Source organism: Rhinolophus ferrumequinum, chromosome 26 (genome assembly GCF_004115265.2).
Source record: "Rhinolophus ferrumequinum isolate MPI-CBG mRhiFer1 chromosome 26, mRhiFer1_v1.p, whole genome shotgun sequence".
Taxonomy (NCBI): Eukaryota; Metazoa; Chordata; class Mammalia; order Chiroptera; family Rhinolophidae; genus Rhinolophus; species Rhinolophus ferrumequinum.
In genome coordinates this window covers 14,069,636-14,085,104 of record NC_046309.1, presented here as the reverse complement: position 1 = coordinate 14,085,104, position 15,469 = coordinate 14,069,636, and positions in this window count along the sequence as shown.

Genomic DNA, 15,469 nt, shown 5'->3' with positions numbered 1-15,469 from the left:
TGGATTACAGCCTTTGGAGGTTGCTTAAGAGTATAGGAATTCATGATTACTTGCCTTGCATTTCCATTGCCCACTACTAAAGGGCCCCATGCAATACCATGACTCAAGGTTCTTTTTATGAGAGAACTTCCATGTCTGATAACCTCTCCGAGTGACTGTGAAAACCCCTGGCCCAGGACAACCACACCACAGCACTGGGCTTGAAGTGATATCTCCGAGCGCGTCATCCTAGGACAGAGTGCTAGGACCTCAGTGATCAGACAGGGTCTCTGTTATCTTGCCCACAAGTTCTACCTGCATATGCTCAGTCAGCCAAGTTGTCAGAGCATAGTTGAAAAAAAAAACACCACACTTATTCTGAAATGACCCTAACTGTCCCCTGTGCTTCACAGTATCTCACTGGGTATGCATGGAAGTTGTCTGAGAGGTCTGCACATGAATCAGTCTTAAGGTCTAGTTAGGAAATACTTGGTTCGAATGGCCCTTTCTCTCTGGCAAGGCAGGGAGGCTCACCACGGGTGATGGGCAGAGTAGAGCATGGCCCTCAGTGCCCCCAAAGCTGTGTTTCTCCAACTGCTATTTATAAAAACCTGCAGGATAAATCTAATGCCTTTGTGGGTTTTCAATTTTATTCCTTTTTCGGTATTTAAAATCATATTTTTACATTACAGTAAACATGTGTGCATTATATCACAGAATGAAAAATTTACATGAGCTTTTAAAAGAACAGGAGAGTCTTCCAAGAAATGTCTCCCCTCATACAGTCTGGCAGAGGCTCCAGAACCTCAGGGATGTGCATTTACTCTCCTTCATATAAATATACTTTAGAGCAGCTACATGCATAGAACTTTCTGGAAGCATCGAAATGTTCTATAGAGACACATGTGCTATTGAGTACTTGAAGTGTGGGTGGTGAGACTGAGGAACTGAATTTTTTATTGTAGTCCACTTTAATTCATTTAAATTTAAATAGCCACATGGAGCTAATGGCTACTGAATTGGACAGGTTTAAAGGACAACTTAGTTTTACTCCCAACTTCTCCCACAAAGTCTGTGGGAATTAGGGAGGACTTAGGAAATGGAACAGAGCGCGAGGCTTCTTTAACCTTCTCCCTTTCATTCCTCACTTCTCCTCCCCACCTGAGCATACGGAAAGACCTGCTTCTGGGGAAAGCCAAGAATGGCGAAAAGTGGGAGGAAGTCTGGGGGACCCATCCTGGGTGTCTTGTAATCCTGTTCAGATTTTAGGAATCCTGAAGGTACTCATTTTTAAGTTCACCTTATGGAAGTGGGCACTGAGATGTGGGGAGTGGAGGTATTGATTGTATGAGTGACCCAGTGAATGAAACGGAAGCGGCACTCACAGCCTCCAGCCACTGCGGGGTGGTGTCTGTAATGAGCCGGAGTCCTCCACAGGATAAGGCAATGGACCGTTCTTCACGGGCATGCAAGGTTGTTAAGATTTCCAAGCCAGACAATATCCTTATCATTTGAGCATATGGATTGCATGACTTACAAATGCCTCTCTGCCCTAGTAATTCCTGTGCTGGTAATTTACCCGAAGTAAATCATGGGGAAGTGTTAATAATGTTACATGAAGTGGAAAAAAGGGGGCATAAAGTTATATATATGTATACTATATATATATGTAATTATTATACATAATGCTAAATAAAGCATAATCATTATACATAACATGTTATATGTCATATCACTTGATATATGTTATATATATGTAAATAATCTCAAGAGTATTTTTAACACATGGGCAGGTCTATAACAACAATTGGAAGAAAATACACTAACACGTTAATAGTGATTATTTCTGAGTGGCAGGATTATGAGAGATTTTAATTTTCTACTTTATACCTTTCCTACTTCGTACTTTTCAATTTTTCTTTACAGACATCATACTTGAGAAAGCCAATTATTTATAAACACCCGTACCTCATGTATTAACCATGATTGAGTATCGAGTATTCAGTGAAGCCTATTTTCTCTTCACCGTTGTGGACACATATTGGTGTGCTGTGAGCCTGCCCTGAGGAAGTGGGGGTTCTGGAATAGCTTGGAATGTTAAACGCCCCCTTCACTTTCCATGTACGTTGTCTGTGAAGTGGGCCCTGCATGGAGACAGTCACTGCCAGTGGGCCAGAAACAAGGCTAGAATGCCCGAGGAAGTGTTCTGGGAAGCGACCAGCTGGAGATCCTCTCAAGTGACCAAGAACTGGGGATTGTTCTGGATAGCAAATGGTCATCATCACTATGGGCAGTCCGGTAGGCACCTGGTAGAAAAGTAGTGTCTCTTTATAATTTACAAAAAGGCAACTGCTAACCTGACAGGAGCTTTGTGTAGACAACTTTGTGTCCGTGACTTGATCATATTCAGAGTGAAATGCAAATCTGGCCAACACATCAGGGGCTATATGGGAAGCTGCCCTGACAAGAGCCTTCAAAAGCGGAGGCGAATACCAAGATCTCAGGCACGTCCGATTTCTAACCTCAGACATGCAATTCCAGGCTCATCTCTTCCCTGAGGTAGCTTTAAGTTGAAGCTGATAGGCTTTGTTTTTTGAAAGCAACTGCTGATAGAATTGGGTAAACGAAACTGAGAAGTGAGCAGCGGTTTCTAAGGTGTTGAGAGAGCCCATTACCTAAGCGAGCTGGCTTCCCCTGGTCCACTGACAGATGTGAGATCAGCTGAAAGCAGGGCTTTCTGTTGTGATGTGCTGCTCCCACTGAGAACACACTGCTTTGCAGGCAGGCCATATATCTTTGCATTATGCATCACCCAGCTTGCCACTTCCTGTTATGTGGCATCCCATCAGCCTAAGCCATGATGGAGGTGAACACAACTTGAGGTGACATGTAGCACTTTGTAATGCATTGTAGCATTTAAACCTACATCAGCCAAGTTGCACACATTGGCTTGGACCCTAGATGCTCGTTAGTCAGAGGATGTGATCTAATGCGCCAAAAGTGCTGGCTGAGGGTTTACAATGCATCAAGGGAGAGCAACTGTGTCACACCCGATCCGAGAGCCAAAGTTCATTCACTATATTGAGTTATCAGTTCTCCGCTGGAAAACTCCACAACCGGGTAGTGGGGGGTGTCCTTATGAGAGATTACCTGACAAATGAAAATATTCCAAACTTTGGGTACGAGGATGGTGCCTCCAATCTACTGTGGGACGGGTCATGCCCTGTGAGGACATCTTCACATATTAATACTGAGGAATTAGTGGGTGCAATGGATGTTGATGGATGAAGTGACTTATGACACAGGTGATTGGATTACCAGTGTCACCTGAAATCAGAATAATGCTAAGGGACTCTCTTGGACTTTAAACCTAAGATCTTGTTATCATCATTTTTCTAGTGAATTGATTAAATACAGGAGACTTTTCAGGAGAACTCCGATGATGAACAGTGAATGAATGAATGACACTGAGTCTCCAAAGCCAACTATAAATAAAGATTTGACAACAGAATTCGATAGTCTCCTCCTCCTCCAGTTGCTGCCTGAAGGGGTGAGACTGGTAGTCATGGGAAACTTTGTGCTCTCCAAACCCATCTCAAGGAGCCGTAAGGGGACTCAGAAACACACAGCCCTTGAAAACTGAGAAGCATTGGAGTGTAGCTCAAGCTGCCAGTTTCACAGCAGTCTGGAAATCCTTACAGAGATTCCTCTTAAGAAAAGAGAGTTCATTGCAATTTCAGGAGGGCTTCCAGAGCTCCCAAACTGCCTTCAGATTATAGATGCTTCCTGTTATACCTTTTAAAAAAAAATTCCAGGCTCTGAGGTTCTCTTGGCTCAGTCAGAGAAAGAGGAAAGCATCTGGGAAGAGGAGTCAAGGCTATATTTCTCGGGAGACAGTTTTGTTTTGTTTTTGTTTGGTTTGGCTTTTTTTAAGTACAATTAGTACCTTCCAACGGATAAGACATCTATCTGTCCAAAGACTTGTTGATAAGTAGCACGCCCCATGCTGTGGTGATGTCAGGTAATCCTTTAACTTTCGTACACCCGTTAGTCTTCCCTGATGTGACTAAATTCTTACCTTCCTGCCTCTGTGAAGATTATTTGATTGGCAGTAACAGAAACCCACTCAAACTAACACAACCAAAAAAGTGCAGCTAAATCTTGCCAGAACCAGAAATGCAAAATCATCGGAGTCAAAGCAGCTCCACTTCCACCTCACTTGGTCCCTTTCTCTCTGGAGTGACATGAGCTCTCCCCTTCACTTTCCCTCTCTGTTTCTGTTTCTGTCTGTCTCTCTGTCTTGTCTCCCCCGTCTGTTTCTCTCTCTCTCTCCCTCATTATCTCTATCTCCATCTTTATCTTTTTCAGTCTATCTGTCTCTTAATCAGTGTTCTCAGCCTCTCCATGTGCATCTGGACAAATATGGCTACCTTGGCCTATTTTAATTTTCCTTAGTTCTAGTGGCTGTCTGGAAAAAAGTACTAGTATCTTGTAGCTGCAATAAAGATTCCCAGAGGACTTAGGCTTGTGTTTGGTCCACTCTGGTTCAATCACTATTGCCCACTGATTGTCTGCCTAGGCCATTCAGTATGGACAGGGTGGCAGGGCCACACAGGGCACACAGAGCTATGTCATCATCCATCCTTGTGACTATAGAAAGTTGTCAGCAGTGGGAACTGTGGGCTGCGCATGCACTTCAAAAGGCATCCTTGTCACTTCTGTTTTCTCTTTACTGTAATTGTATCCTCCAACCAAAGCTTCACACAGATCATAGTATAGTGAAACTATATGCTTGGGAGTCAGATGGACTTGGGTTGTCATTACCAGCCATATGACCTTGGTGAAGAAGCAAAACCTCAATTTCTCTATTAGAACAGAGGAAATAGCATCTATCCCAAAATGTGTTTTTGAGAAATCATGACTGATTTTAGAAAGAGTCACCTAAACTCAGAATCTCCACTTCTTTACTTCCCGTTCCCTCTATACTCACTCATTTCTGGCTTCTGCTTCCACCATTTTCTTGAAATTGTTTTCATTAGGGTCAACCATGACTTTCCTGTAGCTAATATTTCTTCTCCTTCTCCTTCCCCTTTCCCGTCCCCTTCTTAGAATTGACCATTCTCCCCTTCTTGAAAATGCTCTTTCTATGGCTTCTATGGCAATGTATTCTGTTTTTACAAATCCATGTTGGTTTTTTAAAAATTGTTTTAATATATAAACAAAAAGAAATCATCAATCTTTTGTATCATCACAAAAAGTTAACTACTGCTAACATGTTTGATTCTTTTTTTTCTTTATGAAAAGCCCTCCACCATTTTGTAAAAAATTTACTTGCTTGTGATATAATTTAATTAACATAGAAATGTAAAAAAAATAGAAATTTAGAAATAGCTCAAATCTCTCCATTTTGAAATTCTCGTCTTTCTTTAGGATAACACAACCAAAAACTCTTTGTAATCCACAGTATGTTTTTAAAGTGCAAATGTGGAACTACAAAAATAGACAGAAATGTATTTTTAAAAACTGAGCTCACACTATAGATGCTGTTTTATTTTATTTTTTACATTTTTTATAGATGCTATTTTAAATTAAAAGAATTAAACTTATTTTTATTTTATTTTAGTGGATGTGAAACAGAAGAATTGTTGAACTTCAAATAAATATTTCTCTTACTAAGATAGAAACAATTTTTTAAAAGATTCCTCCAAAGCTAAAAAGAGAATATGAAAAATATTAGGTTAGAGTCATTACATATTTCTATTTTAGATCTCAGCATTCTCACAACTCCTCCTAACATCTGTGTTAGCTGTATTGTCGTTTTTATATTGTCCACATTTGTAGCTTTCACTGTGATTTCTGCATGTAATTCCCATGCAGAATCCCATGTAGTTGCTTGGAATCTGGTTTTCGTTCCATATTTGGCCCCGGAGTCAAATGTATTAAATGCTCACTACCAGGCCTTTTATCACGGAATGTCAATTTCTTAGTTCCTTCTTTTATCTCAATGTAGAATTCTGTTATCCATAGTATTTCCGTAAGTGCTCATGGGTCTGTATTCTTTCAGTTACTTACTTGAAGGCTTCTTGGATAATGGAATGTTTCCCTGAGAATTCTGATGATGTTCCTTCTTTCCTTTCTTCTAGCATTGAACGCTCTTTCAGAAAAGCCTAGGGCCAGACTTATTTATTGTTCCTTATTGGGTGCATGAGAAAAATGTCTCTTCAGCTGTGTTCATATAATTTAACTAGGTTAGCATAACTAGACTATATCTTGATGTCCAGTGGTCTGAGCAATTAAGATATTGTATATATATACTGGGGGTGCCAAAAATATATATACAAGTGGACATTTTGGTCAATGTTGCTCAAGCAATAGTTTGCCATAATTAAAAGTGTCTGGACGCTGATGGTAACCACTTTGAGCACCTCTTGTAATTGCAGAAGTCAAATATGACTTGTATTCATTTTTTGTTATCGGTATATATTGAGTATTATAATTTTAATAGTTTTCCTTTCTTAAAATATGTATACATTGTTTTGGTACCCTCAGTATATATAAATTTTCCAGCATAGAACCTAATTCATGGACTGACCAAGCATGGCCCACAGACCAAGTCATCCCACAACCTTTTTTTATAAACAGAATTTTCCTGGAACACAGCCATGGCTATTCATTTATGTACTGCCTGTGGCTGCTCGCCTAGTACTACGATGGAAGAGCCGAGTAGTTGTGACAGAGACCATATGGTCAGCAAACCTAAAATATTTACTATCTGACCCTTTACAGAAAATGTTTGCCACCCTCTGACCTAGACATAATCCTTTCCCCAACACATACATTTACTCTGTCCTGTAAAATCAGAAAGTGCAGACATTGAAAGAACGTTACCCTTCATTTTCTAGTTTAACACCTTGTTTTCTGTAAGAAAATTTTCCATAAAATCTAAACATGTGCCCCACCAGCCTTTTCTTAACCACCTCCCAAGAAGAGAAGTTCACACGCAATCCATTATTTCCAAATTATACGGTGTTATCTTGCCAAGATGAGCTCACACCCACATCCAGAGACTTATCTACAATTGAGACAGAATGATGCTTCAATGTAGAACTATCTACATTCAGAAACTTGCCCCATTAACTTCATACGGTCAGATGGGCCATGCCTGATTATAAATAACCAGTTGTTATCAACCACAGCGTCAGGTTTGATACAAAGGGAAAAAAAGTGAAACTGCTTTTGATTTGAGTAAAGCCCAAGAAAGTAAGTCTATGAAAGGTAATTTTGATATGGTCCAGATTTTAAAAGAGTTTTACTGTAATGACTTTGAAATGCACTTGAGCAGGATTCCTTTGGTCCCTCCCCTTGGGGAACGGGCAGCTTTCTCCACAAGAAATACCTGTAGAGATCACTTCTGGCTCTGTGAACTGCCATCTACATTTACTATCTCTCATGTACCAATTTGTAGAGAGTGATGAGGGTGGTGAGATAGGAGAAAGGATTAATAGTCTGCTTTCTGGTGACTGGGAATGTTGAGAATAGATATTTAGCAGAGGGTGAGATAAGGAATCTGCACGCTTTATGTGGGTTTGTACGTGGAAGATATGATCAGCCTTTTAGATATCCAATTGCCTTAGGTCAGTAAAAATTAGAGGCAGAAATTTTATTTCACTCTGTGTTATCTACTCTTGAAGCAGAGGTAGGCTAGTTAACACAAAATATATCTGAGGTTGGTACATACTTATAATTTATACAAAAGGTTGAAATATAGCTTGTTCTATTTCCTCCTCCATGAACAACAGAGAAGGCATCTATAACTGAGAAATCTTACGAGCATACACCTTAGGGTCTACAGTCCTAGCACGAGTGGCTGTGGGCAAGTTTCTTAATCTGCTCTCTCTCAGTTTCTTGATCTTTATGAAGAGTTAACCCCAGTTAAGCACTATGTGCTACGTATGATGCTATGGGTTCTCTCATTCAATTACCACATCTCTTAATGTATATACTATTATTATACTACCCTGCATGAGGAAACTGAGGGCTAGAGAGCTTCAAGCCACTAGTAAGTGGTGAAGCTGGGGTTTGAACTTGGCAGTGTGGCTCTAAAGAATAGTCTGCCTCCTGTGAATATTACATGTAATACCGAGGCTGCCAAAAAAATGTATGCACATGACTTGTGTTCTTCTTTTGTTACCAGCATATATTGAGTATTACAATTTTAATACAGTTTTTTCCTTCCTTAAAATGTATATACAGTTTTTGGCACCCTCTGTATGGTTAAAAATATAAGAGAGAAAAAAATTCAGTAAATTTCTTATCATGTGTTTTGTATATGGTAAGCATGCAACAAATGGTAGGGACCTAAAATAATGATGATTGTGATAAAAAGAACAATTAAAAATCAAAGTGCTTTAGAAAAGGTGTGATTCTAATCCCTGGAAGGGCTGTTGGCCCAACCAAACTGTTCTCCTTACTGGAGAGAGGGCTTTCTTGCACTTGACCCCGCTTGGGACAAAGATTGTCTCCTCCTGCCACGGTGCAGATGGAGTTCAAAGCTGCTGAGGCCATTATCATGGTTCTGGATTTTGGTCTCTGACTATGGGGTGTGCGCTTCACCCTTTATCTTCTGCCAGAGTCTCAAAGTCAGGGATGATCTTGTGCATTCATGTGGGTTGCTGGATAGAAATCAGGGATTGCCTCTTTCATAACGGCTGTGGAAAGCATGGGGATAGGATCCACATAGGCTAATGGACATCAGTGGGAAAACAAAGGAGTATCCCTCCTCTAGGAGCCTAGCTCTGAGCTTCTGCATCCTTCCTAACAGGCTGATAGCAGAAAGGAAGCTCGGGAGATCAATCACAACCTGTGAGCTGAAGAGGGGGATGCAGAGAAGGCAGGTAATGAGAAGAAGTGAAATCCAGGTAGGAACAATGAAAGGTGTTAGCAGTGAATCACAGGGAGATGGAAGCTGGGATGAGGTCACATGGTGAAGGAGATGAGCAGTACTTCTGTAGAGTGGGCAAAGACCCAAATAATTGAAAGCAGAGACTTGAACAGATATTTGTACACTCAAGTTCATGGTAGCATTATTCACAGTAGCCAAAAATAGAATGTTATAACTGTAAGATCTTTTATGTCAACCTCATGGAAACCACAAAGAGGAAACCTCTAGTTGATACACAAAAGAGAAAGAGAAAGAAATGAAAGCATACCACTGCAAAAACCCACAATAGCTGAAAGGTGGGAATAATCCAGATGTTCACTGACGAATGAGTGGATAAATAAAATATGATCCATCCACACAATGAAATATTATTCAGCCTTAAAATGGAATGAAATTCTGATATATGCTACAACATGGATGAAACTTGAGTATGCTAAATAAAGGAAGCTAGACACAAAAGGATAGATATTGTATGATTCCACTTACACAGAGTACCTAGAACAGTCAAATTCACAGAGAAAATGTAGGTTGGTGGTTGTCAGAGGTGGGGGCAGGGAAAAGTGGAGAATTATTGTTTAACGGGGACAGAGTTTCAGTGTGCGCAGAAGGAAAGTTCTGGAGCTGGGTGGTAGTGATGGTTACAGAACAATGTGAGTGTACTTAATGCCACTGAACTGTACACTCAAAAATGGTTAAAGAGGTAAATTATATATATGTATGTGTGTGTATATATATATAGTATCTTTCAAAGATTTTATATATATATATATAATTACCGTAATAATATATATATATATATATATATATACGGTAATAATATGTATTACGGTAATAATATATATATGTGTACATATATATATATATATATAACCATAATGAAAATAATAAATAAAGGAAATCTCACAACAAAAAGAGTGGGCAAATATGAATGATATGACTCACATTAATTGTTTTCTAATGCCCATCTATTATGAGATCTATGTTTATATTTAGTGGTGGCGGCAGCTGGGATGAAGAGGAAACTGGCTGAACGTGCCTAACTTCCACTGCTGTCAGTCTGAAGCCACTGGTCAGCAAGGAGGCCTATAATTTATTCCAGGGAGCTGCCACAAAATTTGGGAAGTCCCGCCCTCCCGCCAATCACTCTTCAGGGAGGTTCATGATGCCCAAGGGAGAGCATATGGAGGGTGTTATCACCAGGATTCCTGACGACTAAAGCTGGCAAGATTGGATCAGCAGGAAAGTAGGTCAATGGAGAAGCCATTTGCCAGCTTGTGGAGACTCCAGTTGGGGGACAGAAGAGCAGGCTGTGTGGCTGACTGATTCAGGGCACAGACGCCTGCTTATACACAGGGGTAAAGGTTGTTAATATCACAAGGCTGCACAGAGCCCTCTGGAAGCCAAACAGCAAGACTCTCAGTGACTCTGGCAGGCTCCCCAGTGCTGGCAAATCAGGGCATCACGGGACTCTAGTTTCTCTACAATTAAGCAGATAATTAAGAAATAGGAACGTATTTTTCCAATGTAAATTGATAGATGCTGGTTGGTAATGTTAGCGTCAGGAATAAATTGAGCGGTAATCTGCAAAGGATGTTATTGCTATTATACAACTAAAGATCTGTCTCCGCAACCAATCAATTCAGCAGATATATACCAACAATCAAATTGTTAAAAATGACTTCTATAAATTGCCCAGTGTTCCATCTAATGGTGTCGGAAGCAGCTGTGATACAATTTAGGGCTGATACAACCATACGGTGAGAGTGCTTTTTCATTCTGATGTTTTTCGGTTCCCTTCTAAATAGTATAGTAGAGCCCACAGCTTTGCTTAATGCACCCATGTGAAAACAAAGTGTATTTCACTCCATGTGGCCAGCAAAGTCATTTTGACCAAAGACACTCAGGAATATATGCATTTAATATGGAAAGAATAATTCAATTTTTCTTTCTATTATTTTAGCTACAAGGTGGCAGTTTTCTTAATTCGTCATTAAGCCCTCTGGCTTGCAAGGAAGTTGCGTTTCATTATGAGCTGCCATCCCTCTTTCAAATGAATGTGGAAAAGATCCACAAAGGGATAGTTATAATCATGTATTTTTTCAGTCTCCTTGAACAGCCGTTGAAATAAAATCAGAATGATTTAGTTCCTTTTCATGATACCTGCAGCATTTGAAGACTAAGTCTGTCCAAACTTTGATTGTCTATTAATGCCTAATCACCAAGACACAGGATCTGCTGGTGGCCTTTTTTTCCTTTGCATATTCATGTCAGCTGACAAAGTAGTTAAATACTGGCTGAACGGAAAGCAATTTTCCCAGTTGGGAGCCCAGAAACAACAGGAGTCCACCTTTAATATAACACTTCCAAACTTATGTCTTATCCTGAAGTTTGTGTAGGAGGCTTAGATGGTGCCCAAGCTGAGACATGGTTTACTCAAGACACAATTAAAGACTGAGAGCAAAAATGTCAACTGCAGCCACTGGTCTCCTACTGGGTGTTAAGTTCTTTCCTCTGAAAATGGGCCACCAGGAGACTTGTCAACACAAATAAACATGGTCCCTGCCCTTGAATAACTTTCAATATAGTGAGGAAATGGTTACACAAATTAAATGGTCTGGGGCTAACTAAAGTGATACAAACTACGGTGAGTCACATGACAGATCTGCTTCAGGAGAGAAAGTTTCTATTTCTTCCCAAGATGGAAGTAGACAGGTTCTACACAGGGCGTTGTGGGGGGTAAAAAAGGAGCTACTTCTTTGCCTGGAATTCAATGATCTAACAATCTAGTAGAGGAAGAAACTTTAAGTGATGGCTCATATACTAAGGTGAGAGAAATAGAGAGAGGGGGAGGAGAGAGTAGTCGAGAAGTAGAGAAGTAGAGGCAGGGGGAGGAGAAGGAGTTGAGAAGGGCTGGGGTTATTAGGGACAGGTCTGGAGAGGCATCAGTGAGACATAGCAAGTTTGACACAGAAATGATATGCCCAGTAGTCAAATGAAATCTGAATCTGGAACTCAGGAGAAAAGTTAAGAATAAAGGTAATAGCGTCGATTTACAAATCCTGTTTTTGTGGAATACTGATCAGGTGTATTGTAGAATGTCCTAGGAGCTCTGTTTTCCACCCTCAAAAATATTTCATTTCTTCCTCAACAAGTATATATCCTGAAACTCTCAGTGAAAACTTCCCATCTTTTAATATAATCATTTTGATTACTCTTAATTGGTCCTCATACTAGCGATTTTTTTAGCGCACTTCCAGATTCTCTATTCCTCTCCATCCTGCTTTGTGACCCAGGAGGCTGACCTCTGTAGATTGGATCACCTTGGCCTCTGGCTACTAAATGGCTTGGCCAATGGGAGACCCAGGTAAAAGATAACAGTCAGGAGAAGAGTGAGGTTGAGATGTCTATTCCCCAAGGCCCCCCCACTCCCCCTCTTTGCCTGGTCACCTCTCTGTACAGCGACTTGCTTTAGGTTCTGGTCACCACTCCTCCTCCTTCCCAGTCTGGCATAGAGTTGCCAATAACTCCCTGATGCTAGCCTGGGGGTGTGTAACATCATTCTTTGTTATGCCCCTAAACCCTCATTATATTTTCTTAAATAGTACACTTATGAAGCTTCGTTAACTTTATCAAAGTTTAATTACTTAGTTTGAGTGCACTATCTTTTTGCTCTGATAGAGTCCTCTGCAGATATTGATTGATGGACTGATTGACTGGTTGATAGGTATTAGTTTTGGTTCTAATATATCTTCCTTTAAAAAAATTCTGTAACATAGTACTGGCCTTTGGGATGATTTCTTTTCATTAAAGAAGATGCGTAAGATAAATTGTAGCCCATCTCTATGTATGATACAAAAATAAAACGAATGAGGTAGTCTTACAGGTATGGACATGAAAGTATCTCCAAGACATACTGAGTGAGAAAACTCAAGCAACAGAAAAATAGGCTCAGCATAACACCATTTACGAAAACAAATATTAAACAAAATAAAACGAAGCATTTGAAATGGACTCTTGGTCCCTCAAACTCCAGTCCTAAACTTTTCCTTTGCCTCATCTCCTATTATATTCCTGCGTCAACTTTACACTTCAGCCACAGTCTACAGTAGCTAAGCTAGAGCAGACATTCAATATTTGGTGGATGAACAAATGAATGACAGTTTTCAAACACGTCCCACGCTCCCATCTTTACTGAGGTATAATTGACAAATAAAAATTGTGAATATTTAAGGTTGATGACTTGATGTTTTGATACACATATACACTGTGAAATAATTGCTACAATCAAGCTAATTAACATATCCTTGTTTTTCTTTCTTTTCCTTTTCTTTTTTTGTATATATGGTAAAAACACTTAAGATTTACTCTCTTAACAAATGTCAAGTATACATACATTATTGTTCACTATATGTGTCCTGCACTTTCAAGACTCCATCATAGCGTCAGTTTATATTGTTTCATTTTCTTGGACTGCCATTAACCCTTCCCTCATCTCCTGTAATTATATTAGTTCTCTAGGATACACTATAAATGCCCCCCTTCTCTGTGACATCATCTCAAACACCTCAAGCTGGAATTCTCTGCCCCTCCTCCGTCATTCTACAGCAATTTGCAATTTCATCTAAGCACTTAGGACACTCTGCTTTGTATTCAGATCCAACTTCCCCACACCATTCTAAGTTCCTTGAGAAAACTGGGGCAATGCTGTAGTCCTAATACATAGCATAGCATCCCACACATAGTAGGCACTCCATAACTAATTGGTGTATTGTCTTGAATTAGATCCAATTCCTGGTCGGGGTCTGGGGAAACCAGTCTTGCTGCCTATTGTAGACCATTGACTGAATGTCTCCCAAACTCTACTGATCAATTTAATTATGAAACTGAGTGTCATCATGTTATAAATAATTTACCCCAAAACTTCAGGTAATTGAAGCCTAAGGTGTAAAGCAGATGGTGAGAGTAAGAGCATAAGTAAGGAAAAATTAAAAAAAGAGAAGTAAGGGACACATGCGCAGATTGGGCCTGGCCAATGGAGGAATGAGCAAGTGAGAAGTTGGCACAGACTAGGGAGACCTCCTCCCTTCTCCTCAGGGGGTGAGCATATTTTCCTGTCTACTTTAGCAGCAGTTACCCCCTGTGGATTTCCCAATGAATCAGAAGCTTTCTCTGCACAGACCCCTAATCCACAGCTTGTAAGTAATTCTCAAATCTAATTTATTAAGAACTCATTTATTTTCAACAACACCAGATTTCTGATTAATTCCCAGCACCACGGGTTATTGAATGCCGTGGGTTTCATTGTCATTTCTGAGTCCCCAACGTGCTTGATTGATGGACGATATTGTGGGCTTTGTCTGTCAGCATATTGTTCCCTTGTCAAGTAACAACAAGCAAACCTTATTGATGAAACTACGAGGTGTCTCTTAAATAACGAAAAAATAAGGTATGGCCTTGGAGACCCACAGGCATTGACTCGGAAAACTAAAAATCATGCTTTGAAATGTCACGGAACTGTAAAGCAGATATCCCTGTCTATATTCCACGTAGAAAAGTCTGGCAGCGTATGTCGTCGTGTTTCCTTATCTAATGTCAAGGAAGAAAGAGGTTTATTTCCATTTGCCTCTTTATGAGGGGGATGAAATACAGTGAAGTAGATTCAGAAACATAAATCATCCTTAAGTGAACCTCGTCTTATCGTTCATTTATTTTTTTAATTTTTCAGCACATTAAAGACCAATTTAAATCTTTGAAAGTAACCCTTAGAAGACAAAATGTAGTCATTAAGACTTAAAAGAAAAAAAAGTTTGTGTACAGCTAATCTGCCACACTAAGTAGAAGCCCATCTTTATCCACTTCCTAAACCTCTGGACTGAGATTACTTCCGCCACCCGCCACAGACACGAGCTGGGGAAGGACTGGGAATTAGGTGTAAGGTTTATGTCAATAAAGAGGGAGAAAGCAAGGTCTTCCACATATGAGCAAAGTTCTTTCACAGTTTGGTGTACTCAGGTTGCTAAAATGCGGCCTACTCTCTCCTAGAGTCCTTCCATCTGTGGTCACTGGTACTTTATCTCTGTATTTCTACAGAGGACCCTCGATGGGGGAGAATTGGCCACTAACTGGAAAATCCAATCCCCTCTCCTTTCTCAAACAGGAGGATAGATGATCAGATCTTTCTCTTCGAAACGTCTCCTTCCGCGACCCTCAGTGACCACAGTCCAGAGATTTGGATTAGTGTCTGGGCCAAATGTTTCTCTTTAGCGCGGTGCCTAACAGCTGGGCTACTGGGCCGTTTATGCAATGTTCACTGTCAAAGAGATTATGTACCACCTTGAACAGCTTAGAGGACACATACTGTGTAAAACCAAGAGCTGAAAAGTCAGGGGCCTGAGAAGAAAGCGTAATGCAGGATGAGTCTCCCAACCCCTTTCCATCACCTCTATTTGGCTCCCTGGAGGAATGTCTAAGAGGACAAACTAGAGGGTAATGGCACAGGACAGAGGTCTTAGGGGTCCACTTCCCTAGGTCCTTTATTACATACAAACA